The sequence below is a fragment of the Equus quagga genome, chromosome 14 (assembly GCF_021613505.1).
Source record: "Equus quagga isolate Etosha38 chromosome 14, UCLA_HA_Equagga_1.0, whole genome shotgun sequence".
In the NCBI taxonomy this organism is placed as follows: domain Eukaryota; kingdom Metazoa; phylum Chordata; class Mammalia; order Perissodactyla; family Equidae; genus Equus; species Equus quagga.
In genome coordinates this window covers 15,699,246-15,717,290 of record NC_060280.1, presented here as the reverse complement: position 1 = coordinate 15,717,290, position 18,045 = coordinate 15,699,246, and positions in this window count along the sequence as shown.

The following is an 18,045-nucleotide window of genomic DNA, read 5'->3' as shown; positions in this document are numbered from 1 at the left end:
AACTCTATTCCCCCAATTCCAATACCTTTTTATGAATACATGCCCACCGGCAACTCAGCAAAGTATATTCTAGGAGCGAGTACTTCAAGGAGCCCTGCTCCTTGGAGATGGAGAAGCACAGGCTTGATTCTGGATCCTTGTGATTGGTGTCCACCTAAATAAGGAGGTAAACTGAGGCAGGCTCAAGATACCAGAAATTGAGTTTATTCAAGAATAGCAGAGTAATTGCAATTTGGGAAATGCGTGCTGTAGCTAGCTGCAGTGAGTCTGTTGAAGGTTGGGGGTGGGCTGTATTTATGGGCAAGGAGTGCAAAGAGGGAGAAGCCCAGCCAGAGTCTGAGCAATAAGTTCATTGACATGAGGATGGGGAGAGATGCTTGGTGGATGTTCATTAGTCAGGAGATGCTTCTTGGTCTTTTGTAAATCAGGCTTTTAATGGAAATCAATCAGTCAATCAGTCTCTCAGCTCTTAAGTTCTGTTCTTCTGAGAGTGCATGCGTGAGATTCTCCATTTCATATTCTCTGGTTCCATTTTAGATTAAAATCCTTTCACATTGGAGCCAGCCCTGATTGCCTAGTGGTTAAAGTTTGGGGCTCACTGCTTCAACTGCCCGGGTTCGCTTCCCGGTCTTGGAGCTATGCCACCCACCTGTCAGCGGCCATGCTGTGGCAGCAGCTCACATAGAAGAACGACAGTGACTTATAACTAGGATATACAACCACGCACTGGGGCTGTGGGGAGAAAGAAAAAAAGAGGAAGATCGGCAACAGATGTTAGCTCAGGGCCAATCTTTCCCTGCCAGAAAAAAAAAAAAAACGTTTCACGTTGGAAATAGGAAGCAAATGTACTGAGATAATATTTTGAAATATGAACACATGCCCTCCTTCCATTCCAGAGAATGGACTTTCCCCTGCTCAAACTAAATCTTTCTGCGTTCCTTGTCTCAGGGGTAGAATGAACACCAGAAACGGAGAAAACAGAAGCTTTTCTGCCCTTGGTTTTCAGAAAGCCAGTCCTCAGGGGCAACAGGGAGAGCTCTGGGCTTGAAGAGTAGATTGGGAGACAACCAGATGAGTAAGGTCCAGACTATGCTTACCTCCGACTAGAGAGAGTCCTGGGGTAGGGGAAGTGGGAGCCAGAAGGGAAGGGATAAATGCGTGGACACTGTGGATCTCTGAAGAAGGGTCTTGCTTGTTCTTCAATCAAGCTGAGCTCAGGGCAGGCCACATGCTCCAGAAAAGTTGGAGTGATGAAAGACCCTTGTCTTGTTTCCTATGAGGAGCCCAATAGGCAGCAGACCTCAAAAAAGAAATAACTGTGTAGTGTAAGGAGAGGGCCTTCAATAACCCCACAGAGATTCCCACAGCCCAGTGGGCACAACAGTAGTAGGATAATTGAGTGCACTACAGAGGGACAGAAAGGACCTGAGAGGTGGCCAGACCTCAAGGGGACTGCATCACCACTTGATGGAAGAGTCAGAACATTCCACAAATGCCGTCATGGATAGATGACGACTGAGAGCAGATAATGCTTCTCTGGTCCCGGAACTCGGATGGAACTTCTAGGAACTTCAAGGAAGTGGGGGAGGGGAGGCAATTAAAAATTAAATTCTACTATCCATCAAGAAGGGATGAGGGGAGGTACTTTTAATAAAAATTATACTGAATTTGGCCCAACTGAGTTTTGTAACTGAGATTTGTATCTGTTGAACAACTGGTCTACTTCTGGGAGACCCAGTGAAAAGCAAATGATAGGTTTCCAGGAGGAAGGGGGCTGGCAGATCATGATTGGAATGGCCCCACTTATCCCAACTCCTTTTATACCCTCTTCCAGTGTTTACTCTGATGGAACGTGAGCAAACACGAGACAAGCTGAGGCTGGATCCTGCACATTGGTGCTTGCCATCTTTCTTGCTTCTGGAACCCCTCTCCCAAGTCAAGAGCCCAGGCTAGCCTTCTGGAGACACATGGCCCAGCCAACAGCCAACACTAACATGTGAGTGAAGCCGTTTCAGACCACCCAGTCACAGAATGTTGCCACCAGGTGACTTTAGCTGCACAAGCCATTGTTACTGATTCGCTGACATGTAGAATCATGAGTAATGAAAATGGTTGTTGTTGCAGACTGCCATATTATGTGGGGTTTGTTATACAGCAAAAGATCACTGTCGGGGAGGAAGGCATATTCCTCCATCCTCTGGGTTCTTCTGGCGGGCCTAAGAATTAATTGACATGAGACAGAACCACAGGAGAAGATCAAACAAATTTAATAACATGTACGCATGAGAGAAACCCAGGAAAACTGAGTAACTCACCAAAATGGCTGAAGCCATCGCCTTAAATACCATCTTCAGCTAAAGACAGGGGAGGATGCTGGGGGTAGTGATTTGGGACTTCAAAGGGGAGGAAGGTAATTCACATGGAGATCGAAAAGCAGATGTTTGGTAAACAAATGTTTGCCACGCCTTGCAGAGACAATGGGACATGGTGAGGACTTTGATCAAATGGACCTTGCTAGGTTCCTCCCTGTCTACCACACCTAGTTTATTTTATATTGTAGGTGTCTATGATGATAGCTCCCTCCTGGAACAGACTTTCTGTCTTAAATTCTTTTAGGCAGTTATGGGGAAGTTCAAGGTTTCTTCCTGAATCTTTTGTTCATAAAAATAATCAAGCAAAGAGATGCGTTTTGGGGTGGCAGATTCTGATCCCCACTTCATCAGCATAGGTGTACGCAGGGAAAATATCTCATGGAGACGTGTGAGACTGAGCTCCAGGCAGGAGAGCTCAATACCAATGAACCAATCTAACAGCATATTTTGAACACGGAACTTTTATTTCATTTGATTTCCCACACTGACCCTGCGAAGTAAGATTCATCATAGGTGAGATAACTCAGGTCAAAAGAGTGTGTTAAAACTCCTATTTTTTTTACTGAGTCCAATTTGGCTTTAATAATGTGCCTGAACTCTCATAGCTAAGTGTAGCTCTTACCGTGAGGCTGGAACCAAACACCTCGATAGGACCCAGCATGCATAGTGGTTAAGTCTCCTTTCCTTTCTTGTTCTTTTTAGGACCCAGTCCCAAACCTGCAGCCTACCTACCGCAGGCCTCTTCTTCTCCCAAAACAAACAGAGGAGTTAGAGGAAAGGAAGAGGGAGGGGGACTGCCTTTGTAACACCCGTGGGTGAGAGTTGAATATCACCATGGAGCTCAGTGGTCTCAGACGAGACAAAGGCATTCAGTTGCCTCTATTTGGACAGCTGAGACTGGCTCCCCTCTCCCCAGCATGCATGTCAGGAGACCCGGGCTGAATCCTAATTCCAGGCAGTGGGAGGGAGCTTCTCAGAGAAGATTTTCAACAGCAAATAGGTGACCAGTCTCCACTGACCCCGTACCGTCTTCCAGGAACACTGCAGAAAATTTTTGGCTCATTTTCTATCACTCCAGACTTTTTCTTCCCATCAGACTCAGAAAGCAGAGAGATAGAAAAGCTGAGCATGTGCTGTGGAGGAAGGGAAGGAAAAGTCTCTAAAAAAATCATTTAATTCACAGAGTTTTAGCTTGGGAGATTCTCCTGGGCCTTGTAATCCATGAAAAAGGCAGATCTCTGTCAAGGATCCCTTTCTCCAGAGCAGGTCTGACCCAGTCTGTGTGCCCTTGGAAGATGCTGTAGCATCCAAGACTCTGAGTCAGTACGTGGCATCCTCTCTACCTGCGCTCCTTCTAGACATGCTGCATCTCCTGCCCCATCCTAAACTCAGAGAAGGGCTTTCACGTGCAGAATGTGATGGAGAATCCTGGCCCTCTGACTCACAGGGGGTCACCTTGGGCCTGAGCTTCTTTATCTATAAAACACAGATGCTAACGCATGCCTTGCTGTAGCTGTGAGGATGACATGGAGTGACAAGTGTAAGTGCTTGGCGTGGCTTCTGCACCTCTTAGCTGCTCCTGGCACTGGCACTCACAGTAGGTGATCAGCGAGCCTCAGTTCTTCCTAATCTTTCCATACGTATATTTACTGGAGTGGTGAATGGCCAGCAGGTTATAATTTTAATTTTGTCCAAAAAGGCAGGAACTCTTTATTTTGCTTATAGAAGGCAGGAACTTTGTGTTCTGTATTTCTTTTTTATTTTCTTCTTCTTCTTTTTTTGTTTTTTAAAGGCAGGAGGGTTTTTTGGTTTTGGTTTTGGTTTTTTTTAAGATTGGCCCTGAGCTAACATCTGTTGCCAATCTTCCCTTTTTTTCCCCCTTCTTCTCCCCAAAGCCCCGCAGTACATAGTTGTATATTCTAGTTGCAGGTCCTTCTGGTCGCGCTGTGTGGCACACCACCTCAGCATGTCTTCATGAGCAGTGCCATGTTTGTGCCCTGGATCAGAATCGGCAAAGCCCTGGGCCATTGAAGTGGAGTGTGTGAACTTAACCACTTGGTCACGGACGGAGCCAACCTCTGTTCAGCATTTATAAAAGAAAATCTCTTCAGAGACTTCTTGGGGCTTCTGCTAAATTGGAAAATCCAACTAATCCCTTTGGAGTGGACTCAGTTGATTCCCTACCCATAGAATCTCTTTCTCCCCTACAACCTACCTCCTTTGTATTTCCTCCTGCCTTATATAACCTTGATTCTGTACAGATATTTGTGGTACCCCTGGCCATGTGCTTCAAGGAAAGTAGCCCCTGCCCCAGATCCAGGGGGAGATTCTGATTCATCTAAGCCAGGGTTTCTCAACCTCAGTGCTATTGATATTTTGAGTGAGATACTTCTTTTTTGTGGTAGAGGCTGTCCTATGCATTGTAGGATGGTTTTGCAGCATCCCTACCTACCTACTAGATGCCATTAGCACCCCTCTGTCTCCAATCACAACAATCAAATATGTCTCAAGACAGTGCCAATGTCCCCTGGTGGCCGAGGGAAAGAAGCACTAGTCCGAGCTAATCATAGTGGTCCCATTACCCCTGCCAGTGAGTAATGTGGGCAGTGGTATGTGATGCATTGCTGGCCAATAGAACTGAAAGGAAGTTAACTGAGGCTTCTGAAAAAGATTTCCTCACTCTTAAAAAGAGACTCAAGGAGTAGGTAGCTCCCTTTCCTTCTGTTGGACATTTTTGGGTCTGGTTCTAATGACCAGAACTGTAGCAGCCCTCTTGCAATCATGGAAGACTAGCCTGAAGACAATGTCAACTCACCAAGAGATAGACTGGGCCTGAATTCTTAATGATGTCAGTGAGCCACTGAATTAACCAAGCCTGGAGCTCACTTACTGCTATGAGAGATCATTCATTTGTTCATTCAACACATTATTTACTGGATGTCTACTATGCACACGCCACTGTACTAGACACTGGGGCCAGATTGGTGAGCAAGATGGACAGATTTCCTGCACTTATGACTCTTGCACTCTAGTGAACTTAGTGCTTAAACCACTGAGAAGATTTTCTATTACTTGTTGCCAAAGGCAACCAAACTACTGCACACCTACCACATGCGGCTGCTGTCAGCATCACCTGGACCTTTGTTGACACCTAGGAGAGTTTTTTTGTTTCTTCCCTCTGACTCCTATCTCATTCTCCACACAGACCCTTCCAAACCATCTACACTTTCCTCAAACCTCTGACCACCAAGGCCCTTTTCCAACTTGTCCCGTACTAACTTCCTATAGTTCTCCATAACACCTTGTGCGTACCAATTTCATTGCATTGTCTACTGATTTCTCGTGGGGGCTCTGAATGCAGCCTCTAGGCTGGACCTAGCAAAGGAGTCAAAGTGCTGAACGATGCAGAGAAGCCACGAGGGAGACCACATCTGGTCCCCACAGCACAGACTGAGGTCCTGACAGCTTTCCGTTTTCCCTTTCCAGTTCCCGTAAGTTCTTGCTATAGCTTTATAGAAAGGAACCATTTTCTTGAACCAGCCCTAAGGATATCTCTGTTTCAGGGATCAGCAAAACTATGACCTGCGAGTCAAATCCAACCTTCTGCCTCAGAAGCTAAGAATAGTTTTTGTAATTTAAATGGTTGAAAAAAATCAAAAGAGGAAGAATATTTCATGAACCAGAAAAATTATATGAAATTAAAACTTCAACGTCCATCAATAAAGTTTCATTGGAACACAGCCACCCTCATTTGCTTCTGTATTGTTTACGGCTGCTTTCACTCTACACTGCAGATTTGAGTAGCTGCTACAGAGACCATATGACTCGTAGAGCCTAAAATATTTATTATCTGAAAAAGTTTACCAGTCCTTGCTTGATTTCACAAAACTAACAAAGCTCTGCTTAATACAAGTACTTTCTAAGATTAGAAATTATGAGGATCTTTAAAATAGAGAATGCCTAGGGGGCTGGCCCGATGGTGTAGTGGTTAAGATTGCGTGCTCTGCTTTGGCGGCCTGGGGTTCACAGGTTTGGATCCCCAGCATGGATCTACACATTGCTTGTCAAGCCATGCTGTGGCAGCATCCCACATACAAAATAGAGGAAGACTGGCATAGATGTTAGCTCAGTGACAATCTTCCTCACGCACACACACAAAATTAGAGAATGCCTAATAGACGATTTAGTGCCTCTCTGATTGGGTTTGGTGGAATCATCCTCTGCTCCCAGAAAGCTAGTTAGAAGGCAAACACAGAGAAGGAACTTGGGTTTAGCCTGGCAGAAAGATGGCTGGCCCAAGAAATAATAAATTCAGGCACTTCCTTCTTTTGTCAACTGTTTTCCAAGATGTTCTGCTAAGGCTCCCCAGTGTTTTTGAAAAGCGGATGTCGCTACACAAATAGAGTCAAGAAGAGCAGTCGGCCCATACTGTACATGTGGCAGAAACAAAACACCAAGCCATGCCTGCACTCGGAGTGACTAAGCATTCCCTGTGGTGTTTCCGTGGTTGATTGAATTCATTAGCTTGTTCATATCTTAGATACATTCATTCAATCTGCAAACATATATTGGAATTGTGTAAGGAAGGTTGGAGACTAAACAGCAGAGATGTGCGAGAAATGTCAAGATCAACAACACAGACTTTTTTCTTCTGTCTGAAAGGATAATAAATGCAGAGCCTGGTGTTTGTGGCTTTAGCGGGTGCTGTAAATGTAGTGAATGACAGAGGGAAAACAGCGTGGCTCCTCTCCTTGGCTTCCATCTTTGTCAATGAGAACTCTCACTGGACTGGAGAGGGTGGAACCTGTATTGGAATGAGAGACCTGAAGTCCAAGAAAAATATTGGAAAACTGAGCTGCTCCAAACAAGGATTAGTCTCCTGGACTAAACAAATTACCTGCCTGGGCATGAAGATGAGTTGCCAACAAGATCACTGGCATGTAGACAATGGAACTGTGGGGAATTCAGTGGTACTGGAAATCAGGAAACAGCCAAATAGCATCTTGATTCTATATCACAAAACTCAAAGATGGAGACTTCAAACTACAGAGCAGTGGTATTGAACCTGGTCAGAATTCTAGGACAGATGTATCACTTAGGAATCATATTTCTGTTTGTAATTGAAACCCCAAAAGAGTAGCTTAATCACTTTAGAGACTTATTTTTCTCATTGGATGAGCAGTCCTAAGGCAAGCATTGGTTTAGCTGCTCAAAGATGTCAGGACTGAGTTCTCTGAGATTCTCTTGGCCTCTCCCTCATCATCACCTCACGGTCCCAAGATGGCTTCTCCATCACCAGCGTAAGCATCTGTGTCCAGGCAGGAAGAAGGGAAGCACAAGAGAAAGTTGAGTCTTCCCCTCCCGCCTTAAGGAGCTCCCCCCACCCCCACCCCCACCCCCACCCCGGGAAGCTCTACCCAGCAACTTTCACCTGTATCTCATTGGTCAGAATGTGCCAGATGGTCCACTAGTATGTGAAATATTAGGGTTTTTTAGCTGGACATATTGCTCCGCTCCCCCAACAAGATCAGGGATTTGTTAGTGAAGAAGGAGAAAATGGGTACTGGTGACACAACTAGCAGTCTCTCCAACAACAGATTTTCCAAGAAATAGACTATAAGCATGTTGAAAAAGAAAACAAAGAGTTGATCACTGGGAATTGCCACGAGTTTACAAAGAAACTACCAAGCAGATTAACCTACTTTTCTTTAATGAAAATGTTGCTAGGCTGATAGAAAGAAGAAATATGGGAGGTGTAGCAAATGTGTTTGTCAGCAGCAAGACATTTAACAAAGCCACTTGTAATGTCTTTATAGATAAGATGGAGAAATATGGATGATGTGACAGTAGAGTAAGGTAGATTTATAACTGGTTAAAAGACTCAAAAGACTGCTGATGAATAGTTAATGTCAGCTTGATAAGCAAAAGCTATTAGAACTACATTGTGTTATTTTCATTAATATCAGACTTATGAACAATAACAATATTTATAACTGACAGGAGATTCAGTCCTTGTTCCGGTCATGCTCCACAGCAATTTCTGGGATGAGGATCTAGACCTTAAAGACTTGAAGACGATGTAAATCTGGATGACAGATTAAGAATCCAAAATCACCTAGGTGGACAGGAATGGTGAACTAAATAATATGAGCTGTCATTTATTCAACAACTACTACATGCCAGATAGTAGGCTAAATGCTTTCCACACATAATCTCTTGTCCTCTGAATAGTCTGCAATGTAGGTCTTCTTATCATCCTCATTGTACAGATGAAAAAACCAAGACTCCAAGAGGTTGAATCACTTGCCCGATATCACATAGCTGGAAGTGAAAGTACTAGATTCCTACCCCAGTCTATCCACCTATTCGATTTCCCCTATGACATTCTGCTTTTCTATGCTAGTAAATGTAAGCAAGTCCTGTATTTTAGGACCAAGCAGAAGATGGGGAAGAAATAGGTAGGGGGAGGCAGCAAGTAAGGAAAGGATTTGGAGATTTGAGTTGGCTGAAAAATCAATAAGGATGTCTTCAACTTACTTTGAAATGCATCAAATAAGAAGGACTAGTGGAATTACAGAGTGATAGACAGATGGATTTGTGATAAAGCAAGTGTAGTGAAATGTTCATTGTGGAACCTAGGTAGTGGATATATGGGGGTTAATTGTAAAATTCTTTCAACTTCTCTGTATGTTTGAAAATATTCATAATAAAACGAGGGAAAAAGTCAATGTAAATTGACAGCATGACATGGCCAAATGTTTAGCTCAGCATGTATAGCCTCTTTCTTCTGGGGTAACACAGCCATAAGTTAAATTCTGTCTTCAGTTCTGGGTGCCAGCCTTTTCCAGGGTTGGTGACAAGCTGCAATATGCCCTTGGAAGACAATGCAGGAGAATGAGGGATCCAGAAACCATGCCTAACCCGGAAATGGGAAGAAAATAGTGCAACATGGTAATTCTCAGCAAATAGTTAAAGAGCTATGTATTAGGTTTCTACTGCTATGCAACAAATTATACCCTAAACTTAGCGGCTTAAAACAACAATATTTGTTATATGATTGTTTCTGTAGCTCAGATATTCAGAAGAAGCTTATCTGAGTGGTTCTAACTTGAGGTCTCTCATGAGGTTGCAGGGAGACTGTCCACAGGGGCTGCACTCATCCGATGGTTTGACTGGGGCTGGAGGATCCACTTCCAAGATGGCTCACTCACAGGGCAGGAGATTTCAGTTCCTGTTACAGACATCTCTCCATAGGGTTGCGTGAGTGTCCTCGTGACAGGGCAGCTAACATCCCCCAGATGAGCTATCTAAGAGAGCAAGGAAGAAGCCACAGTGCCTTTCATGACCTCATTTCTGAGGCCACATACCATAACTTCTGTATTATTTTGGTCTTTAGAAGTGAGTCACTGAGTCCATGCTCAAGGGGTGGGGAATTAAGCTCTACCTGTTGAAGGGAGGTGTCTCAAAGAATTTGTGGACATATTTAAAAATCACCGCAGTTTGCTTCTTGGAAGAGAGTTAGGCTTGTTCTATAGGGATCCTAGGGAAATAGTTTTTATTTCAATGGAAAGACAATTTTCCTAGTGATTAAAGCCCTCTAAAAGAACTAGAAGGAGTTGGTGAGTTTCCCTCCACTTGAGAGATCCAAAAAGAATCTGAACAGATAGCTGAATATGTGCTATTCATTCTTTTATTCAACAAATATCTGTAGAGCATTTACTGCACGTCATCCACTGTGCAAGGACCTGGAGATGCAACAGCAAGCAAGACAGATGTGGCACCTGCACTCATGGAGTTCATACTGTCCTAAGAGTGAACAAGCAAATCAAATAATTACAGGTTGTGTTGAGTGTTACATAGACTATAAATAAATAGGTTATTGTAGGAGCAACTAAGGGCTAGGGAGCTACTCTGGTTTTATAGAGAGAGTTCATAAAAGAGATAAAGGTTTGAACCAGGTAATCCTCTAGATTCCTTCCGGTATAATGATAGTCACTCATTCATTCCTTCATTCATTCCTTCATCCACGCAGCAGACACTTACTGAGTGTCTACTGTGTGTCAGGCACTGTGCAGGGCACTAGGGGTACAAAATAAACAGTTTCACCTTTTAAGGACATGGGGTCTTGTGAGAGACAACAAGGTGTTCACAAAGATGATCATCCCATGTGACAGGTACTACAGCATGATGCACAAGGAGCCTGAGGCACACACCAGTGACAACCCTGCCCGGGCATCATTGAAGGCTTCTCGGAGGTGCCATTTGAGCTGTGTTTTCAAGGATAAGGAAGGGGACTGACAACCAGCAGAAGAATCTTTCCAAAAGGTCAGCATCAGAAACGCCAGGATTTGTTAAGGAGAACAAAGGAACAGAGACGAAAGTGAAATGTGAGTTTAATGAGTTAGCGAAGCTGGTGAAGGGATGCAGTGTGAATCCTGGCTCCTGCACCACTGCGTTAAAACGCACTGGGCTGAGAACTGACTCATTTCACATTCAAAACTTCTCGAGAGAAACTCCAGTACCCAATATTCATCACAACTCTGCTCCTGTCACAACAGCTTCCCTGTAATTCCCTGCCACAAACCTTCCGCTCCACATCCTCACTACTGCACCCCTGTTCCACGCTCCTATAGTCAGTGTAACTCAGGATGCCTCCCCACTTCGTCTCTCCAAATCCTCCTCCTCCTCCGTCAGGTCTTACTGCTTCTTTGAAACTTTTGGACCACTCCAGCCTGCAGGGTTTCTCCCTTTGGGGACTCTGCGAGGAACACAGAGACCATTTGTCTCGGTCCTTAAGTGGCACTGAAATGTCTCTTGCAGATCTTCATGGGCTCTCAAACAGATTTTATATTGGGCAACCAAGGAAATCTTTAACCTCTCTTTGCCTCAGTTTACTCATCTGCAAAATGGGAGTAGGAAAATTACCTGGTTCTCGTGAGAATTAGATGAGTCCATATATGTGAAGCATTTAGACCATGACTGCCTGGCTCCAAGGAGGTGTGTTATGACTATGAGCTGTGATTGTTACAAGCCCTTTGCAGACAGGAGGCATGCCGTCCTGCCTCGCAGAGACACAATAAAGTGCTCAGTATCGTCAATGTCACCGCTCTCTGATGAATGAATAAAATGTGTTTTGTTCTTCCTATTAATGCTCAGACCAACAGATTTGGTTCTGATTTTTCAAGAGAAACGAGTTTGGGGCTGAATTATGTTCTGAGGGCTTCTTTTTTTCAGGTCCTAGCTCTTAGAGTTGTGTATTTGCAGTAACAGTTGGATGCAGCTTATTTAAAGCCACAATCCAATCCGTAAACCTGACACTTCAGCAATTATGTTCTCCAGATGGGAAGAGGTGCAAAACTCGGGCCACAGTTAATTGGAAGGCAAAGAAGGCACTTCTTTATTTGCAGCACAGGGACACTTCATTATGCTAATAGGAGGAGGGGAGCATCTTTTCCTCTGCCCTTTCTTTCTCTGCTACTCCTGTGTATTCCTTTGTGCACTAAATACCCTTTCTGGCCATTTCTGTTTTCTTCCCTCATCTCCTGTTCTCTTTACTGTCTCCTTCCCTCCCTCTGTCTCTTCCTCTTGTCATCAGGCTGAGAGGATGTGGGTCCATTTTCTCCACTGTTTTCCTCTCTCAGTGCCTCCCTTCAGTTCTGGTCTTATGTGTGAGAAGAGGAGCTGTCAGCCAACAAGCCCTGGAAACTCCCCAAGACCACAGCTACCTGCTGGGTTACAGAGTCTAGCACCCCACCTCCTCAGCTCACCCTAGGACACCACTGTGAACAATCGCATATGTCACCTAGTGAGCCAGGTAGGGAACACAGATTATTCTTTTTTCCATTAGCATGCCAGAAAGGATGTATTTACCAAATTGGTCTTTTGGTTTGGAAATCAGAGCACACAGCTAAGAGGAAGCAACAGAGGACAGCCAAGCTCTGAGAGCGTCTCAAAGCGGGTGTTGGGGCACAATACCTTACCGACTCCCAGATTTCTGTTCCCCACTCCCAACTAGCATCTGAGCTGGAGATGTATTGCCTTTGGCAGTCACTATCAAAGACAGATCTTTGAAAGACCCCTTAAATGGGACAGATCCACAATTGAATGTATATCATCTCACATCATCCCCCTATTTCCACACATCCTGCGGCTTCTCTTCTTGAATTCATTATCTCAGGTAACTATCCCACCACTGACACCCCCTTGTGAGAACCTTCAGAGCCATCCCTGACTCCTTACTCCCCTCCTACAGACACTTACTATGTCCTCTTCACCCCCTCCTAAATGACCTTCCATGTCATCCCTTCCTCTCTAGCATTAGCGCATGACCCTCCTCTGGACTGCTCTTAAAGCCTCTTAGCATATGTCCCCACCCCAGACTCTCATTGACGACCCATCTTCAAACAGTGCCACTGAAAAGGTCATTCTATCACCCCAAGGACACATCCTGCCTTTTCACACCTCTCTGCCGTGTACCACCTGTTCCCTCTGCCTAGAACACCTGTTCCCTGTCCAACAGGCAAGTTCACATCTGTCTTGCAAGAAGGTGTCAAGTACCTTTTCAAATGTGACCTTTTCCTGGGCCCACCCCCCAATCAGAATTAATTATTCCCTTCTTTGTGTTCTCATTAACAGTTAGTATATATGATTCTTCGTGTTGCAAATACCTGCGGTATCTGTCCCCGTGGCTTCTTGAAGGCAGGGATTATGCCGTGTGTTTGTACACACTCCTCCTAGGTAATCAATAAATGTTTGTTGAATGAAAGGCTTAAATTTCACTGAATATCTACTTCATGTAGACACATTATTCTAAACACAATGGTAAACTCAAAGAGCAAACAGTCTCCCTAAAATAGGCCCAAGGAGGTGACCTTGTGAATGCTGTGAGTTCTACTTAATATTGCTGCATATTCTGTTCCCTGTCACCAGGTGGCAGTAGTGTGCCATGGTCATGTGGTCCAAGCTATGAAGTTCCAGAACTTCAAAAAGATGACTCTGCTTGGTCTGGGTTGCTAGATTAACAGCAATAGAAAACCACGAGGGGAATGTGGGCTGTGTCTGGGTTCCGTGCATGGCTGTACTTGCAAGGGCTTGCTCTTGGGAGCTACCCACAGCTGCACCTCGCATGCTGTTTTGCATCCAGACATTACGTTCTCTCTAATCCATAAACCCAAAGCAGGAAGACTGAGAGGTCTCCAGGCTGGGACCAGGTCCACACTTTAGAAGACATCCTGCTATGCAATTCCCTTTAACTTCTTCCAGTGGAGAGCTTCCATTCGGCCGTGCAGTGACAGGGCCCTTACTGACGGCTTTCGTCTGTTTTAACTCAGACAATGACTATGGCAATTAAGAGATCTTAGGTGACCTCTGTTGGAGCAGTTTCAATAAAGAGAAAGGAGCTGATCCCAAACTGCACTGCATGGAAAAATGAATGGAAACTGAAGGAGCAGAAGTAGCAAGGAGGACAGCTGGAGGGGGAGAGAAGATGGGCGAAAGGTCCCGTATCATGCCTAGTGCCACCTCACCCCCTCCTCCTGCTCCCCTCCCAGGAAGGGGGAGTCTTACCCATGTCTGCAGGCTGAGGACGTGGACAGGAAGGGACACTGAAATACAAGAGGCAGAGAGGATCCCAGCCAGAAGGTAGGAGGGAGTGAGGACAAGAACATAAGCAGGGGATTAGCCTTGGAAGAATTAAGAGTTAAAACCTGTCTTCCTTTGAGGCAAGAAGTAAACTTGGGTTTTGCCAGTTTGGTTTGATGATGGAGGAGACAGAAATCTGAGGAAGCTCACGCCTGTGTTCTCTTTTGGGGGGCGTGAAATAAGAAACCAGGTCACTCTCAAAAAGTGAGAATAACAAGAGTAATACATCACGCACGAAAGATGGTTAGGTAGGAGAAAGAGATAAGGTGCTCTGAAGAATGGGAAAGGAAGCTGATTAGGAACAACTTTAAGACTGATGGTTAAGAACAGAATTCATGAGCTTGGAGTAAGGCAGTGTTTTATGCAGCAGAACTGAGAAGCCTGGGATAGTTCCATTGTTCTGCTTAGTTTATCTGGGGGGTGGGGGTGGGGGGGTTAGTCAGAGAAGAGAGAGAGAAATAAAAGAAGTGACCTAATGAAGAGTGTTGGTGAAGATGTGGTTAAAATGGTTAAGCATGGTGTCCAGAGTGGGTGGGGAAGGAACTGACAAGAAGATGGGCTGGGAAGAGGGGTCAAAGCAAGGGGGTAAGGAAACTGGAAAGCTGAAAGTGGAATGAGAGAGGGCTGTCGGGGGGTCAAGATTTCCAAAGATGGGCATGTTTCTGAGGGGGAGGGCTGCTGATATGGAGGGAGTCACGCTCATTGGAGCAGAGAAGGTTAGAAGGATGGCTGAAATCAGTTCAGACTTTCTAGTCTCCCAGGACTATAACATGAGTTAGAATGGGCAGGAAGCCAGTGAGCCAGTTGCAGAGTCTTCTGTGGCTGCAGGGGAGTGACCTGGTGGCTATAAATGATGGAGGTAGGATGAAGCGGTGTAAATTGGATGCTGTGAGCTTTAAAGGAACAGGCTTTTTTGAAGGCTATTCTAGAATGCTGATCTGGAAGTGGCAGCGAGAAAATTCTCCAGAGAGTAGAGGGAAGGGAAGAACTGAATGAAGACCAAAGGACTGGAGAGATCAGGTGAACAGCGGCGCTCATACCTTGGGTAGAGTTGTGAGATGGACCCAATCAGCTTCAGAATTCCAAAGGCAGTGTAATTATATATGATTCAGACAGTGCCTAGAACATAGCAGGTGCTGGATAAATATCTCTTCAATTAATTAATGTCTTTTTCTTCTAGAACTTTAAAAAATTTTACCCTTTGCATTTATCTTCCATAAATTAGTCTCAAAACCTGCTGGCTCACCACTAGGCAGCTTCCTGGCTTTTCCTCATGACAGATTACAAATAGATTGTTCAATACTGTTCGCCTTCCTTCGTTGTCTATCTACTTTCTTTTTCTAGAAACCCCTTCCTAGAAAGTTTCTGAATATAACTCTATGAGTTAGAGAATGAAGATATAACATTATTGGATTCTTATTATAAATTAATAAAATAAGAATAACAATACTTTCTTTTGGTGAGTCACTTTGAAGTTTGCAAATTATTATCTCAGTTACCCATTTGTTTCTCAAAACCCCAGGAGATAGACAGGATAGGTATTACTATTCCCAATTTTGTACATAAACAGTTTCGACAGCTCCTGTAACTTCCCAAGACCGCTTAGCTTCTCACAACCAAAACGTGGGAAAGCCAGACTGGAACCCTTACGCCTCACGTCTGAATTATAAACTCTGGGACAACAGTTCCCTAAACTTTAGTTTGAATTTGTTCAAAGTGCAGATTCAATACGTCTGGGATGGGGTTTCAGAATCTGCAATTGAGGCAAACATCTGATACTTGAGTTTCAATGACCATACTCAGAAAAATACTAATCTAGAAACTTTTTCCCTTCTCTCTTAAAGGAAAAAAAAAAAGAAGAAGAAGAGGCTGATCTCACCTCTTACCAATCAAAGGAATTTCTTTCTTGGAGAAGTGGAGCCCCCAGCTCTTCTCTTCTGTGACCTACCCACACACACTGATAAAGCTAATTATCTGCCCTGGCTAAATGACTTTCTCTAGCAACACCCTAGCAACTAACATCAGCTCTGCCTCAGGCTACAAAACTGGAAAGAGATTTCTCGAAGTCCAGTGTATTCTACAATAGAACGAATCATCTGAACAGGAAATTAAACAGAAAATCAACTGGATTCACTGCTAGGAGATGAGACAGACACATGAGACAGTTGATGACAATCCACCAGAACACAACAGTCACAATAAGAAACTTTCTCCTCAGAAGCTCTACTGAAGTCTAGTGGAGAGACCGTGGGACCTCGTTCCACGGAGGACAGGAGAATTTAAATGGGCAGGAGGAAAGAGGGCATTCTAGGCGATGGGAGAGCTATAAGCAAAGGTGCCGAGCCAAGTCTGAAAGTGAGGGACACAGGCACCAGCTGGGCAGCACTGGGAGCTCAGTCTGGGCTCTACAACCAGATCTTGGAGGGCCTTGAAGATTCCTTGAAGAACTTGGGCTGAGTCAGAGGGCCTTGGGAGGCTGTTAAAGACTTTTTATTGGTAGAACAAATATTTATGGAGCCAGGCACTACAATGTGCATGGAGGATACAGTAGTGAGCCCCAGACACAGCTCCCGCCCTGTGGAGCTGAGGACCTGGTAGTGGAGATGGACGCCAAACAAATACGAAATGTAAAAGTCAAACTTAAAAGTGAAGAGGTAATCACAAATTTTGAGAATATTAAGAGAACAGATATCAGGTTCCAGGAGAGCATATAAAGCGGGGCAGGATCTATTCTAGGAAATCAGGAGGGACTTCTCGGAGGAAGCAGTTTTACACCAACATCTGAAGGATGCGTAGGAGTTGGCTGGAGAGGGTGGTGAGTGAGAGAGATCAAAAGCACTGGATTTGAGGCAGAGAGAACAGCACAGGCAAAAGTTCACAGAACTGAACAGTGGCGGTGGCTGGAGCCCATGACAGAAGGAGTGCACGGCCTGAGAGGAAGATCAAGCGGGGCCTTGGAGCTGCGTTAAAGATTCTGTCTTTGTTCTGAGAGCCCTGAAAAGTCACTGAAAAAGGATTTTAACCTCCGGATTGACATTCAAACCCGGGTTTTAAAAATGATCATTTGGGCTTCAGTGCAGAAGACAGATTGGAGGGGAGCAAGAGTGGATGCCGGCAGTCCAATTAGGAGGCTGAGGGATGATAACTCAGACTGGTGCGGTGGCAGAGGAGGCAGAGAGAAGTGGACAGATTCAAGAGGTACTTGGAAGGTGAAACTAATGACTCGGTGATGGATTGGATGTGTGCAGAGAGAGCAGAGGTCTGATATGCCGGCAGAGCTGAGTTAGGGAAATGGAGCTCGGGTTGTGGGACTGCAGCTTGATGGGCTGCGTAGAGCCTGGTGTCGTAGCCCAGATGGTGGGGTCACTGCTGTGTAGTGGGAAGAACCCCATCTTGGTGTTGGTAAGGCCTGTTTTGAATCCTGGTTCTTTTTCCCTTACTAACTGTGACACCCAGACAGGTAATTTTATAGGTTCCTAATCTGGAAAATAGGAGAAGAGAGAGGAAATGGGTCTCCTATCTGACATGGTTTTCCTGTCAATGTTCCATAAAAAATTAACTATTCCACCCCTGCCTGCTCCATGCCCTCCCACCTCCACGTTAGATTTGAATACCATAGTCTCCCTTTATCCTTAGTTTCGCTTTCCTTGGTTTCACTCACTCACAGCCAACCGCAGTCCAAAAATATTAAATGGAAAATTCCAGAAATAAACAATTCATAAGTTTTAAATTGCCGCTGTTCTGAGTCGTGATGAAATTTCGCCCTCCTGCTCCCTCCCGCCTGGATGTGAATCATCCCTTTGTCCAGCGTGTCCCCGCTGTGTGGGCACCAGCCCTGAGTCACTTACTAGCCATCCCAGCTACCACGTCAACTGTCGTGGTGTCGCAGTGCTTGTGTTCAAGTAACCCTTATTTTACTTAATAATGGCCCCAAAGCGCAAAAGTAGTGATGCTGGCAATTAGCATATGCCAAAGAGAAGCTGTAAAGTTCTTCCTTTAAGTGAAAAGGTGAAAGTTCTCAACTTAATAAGGA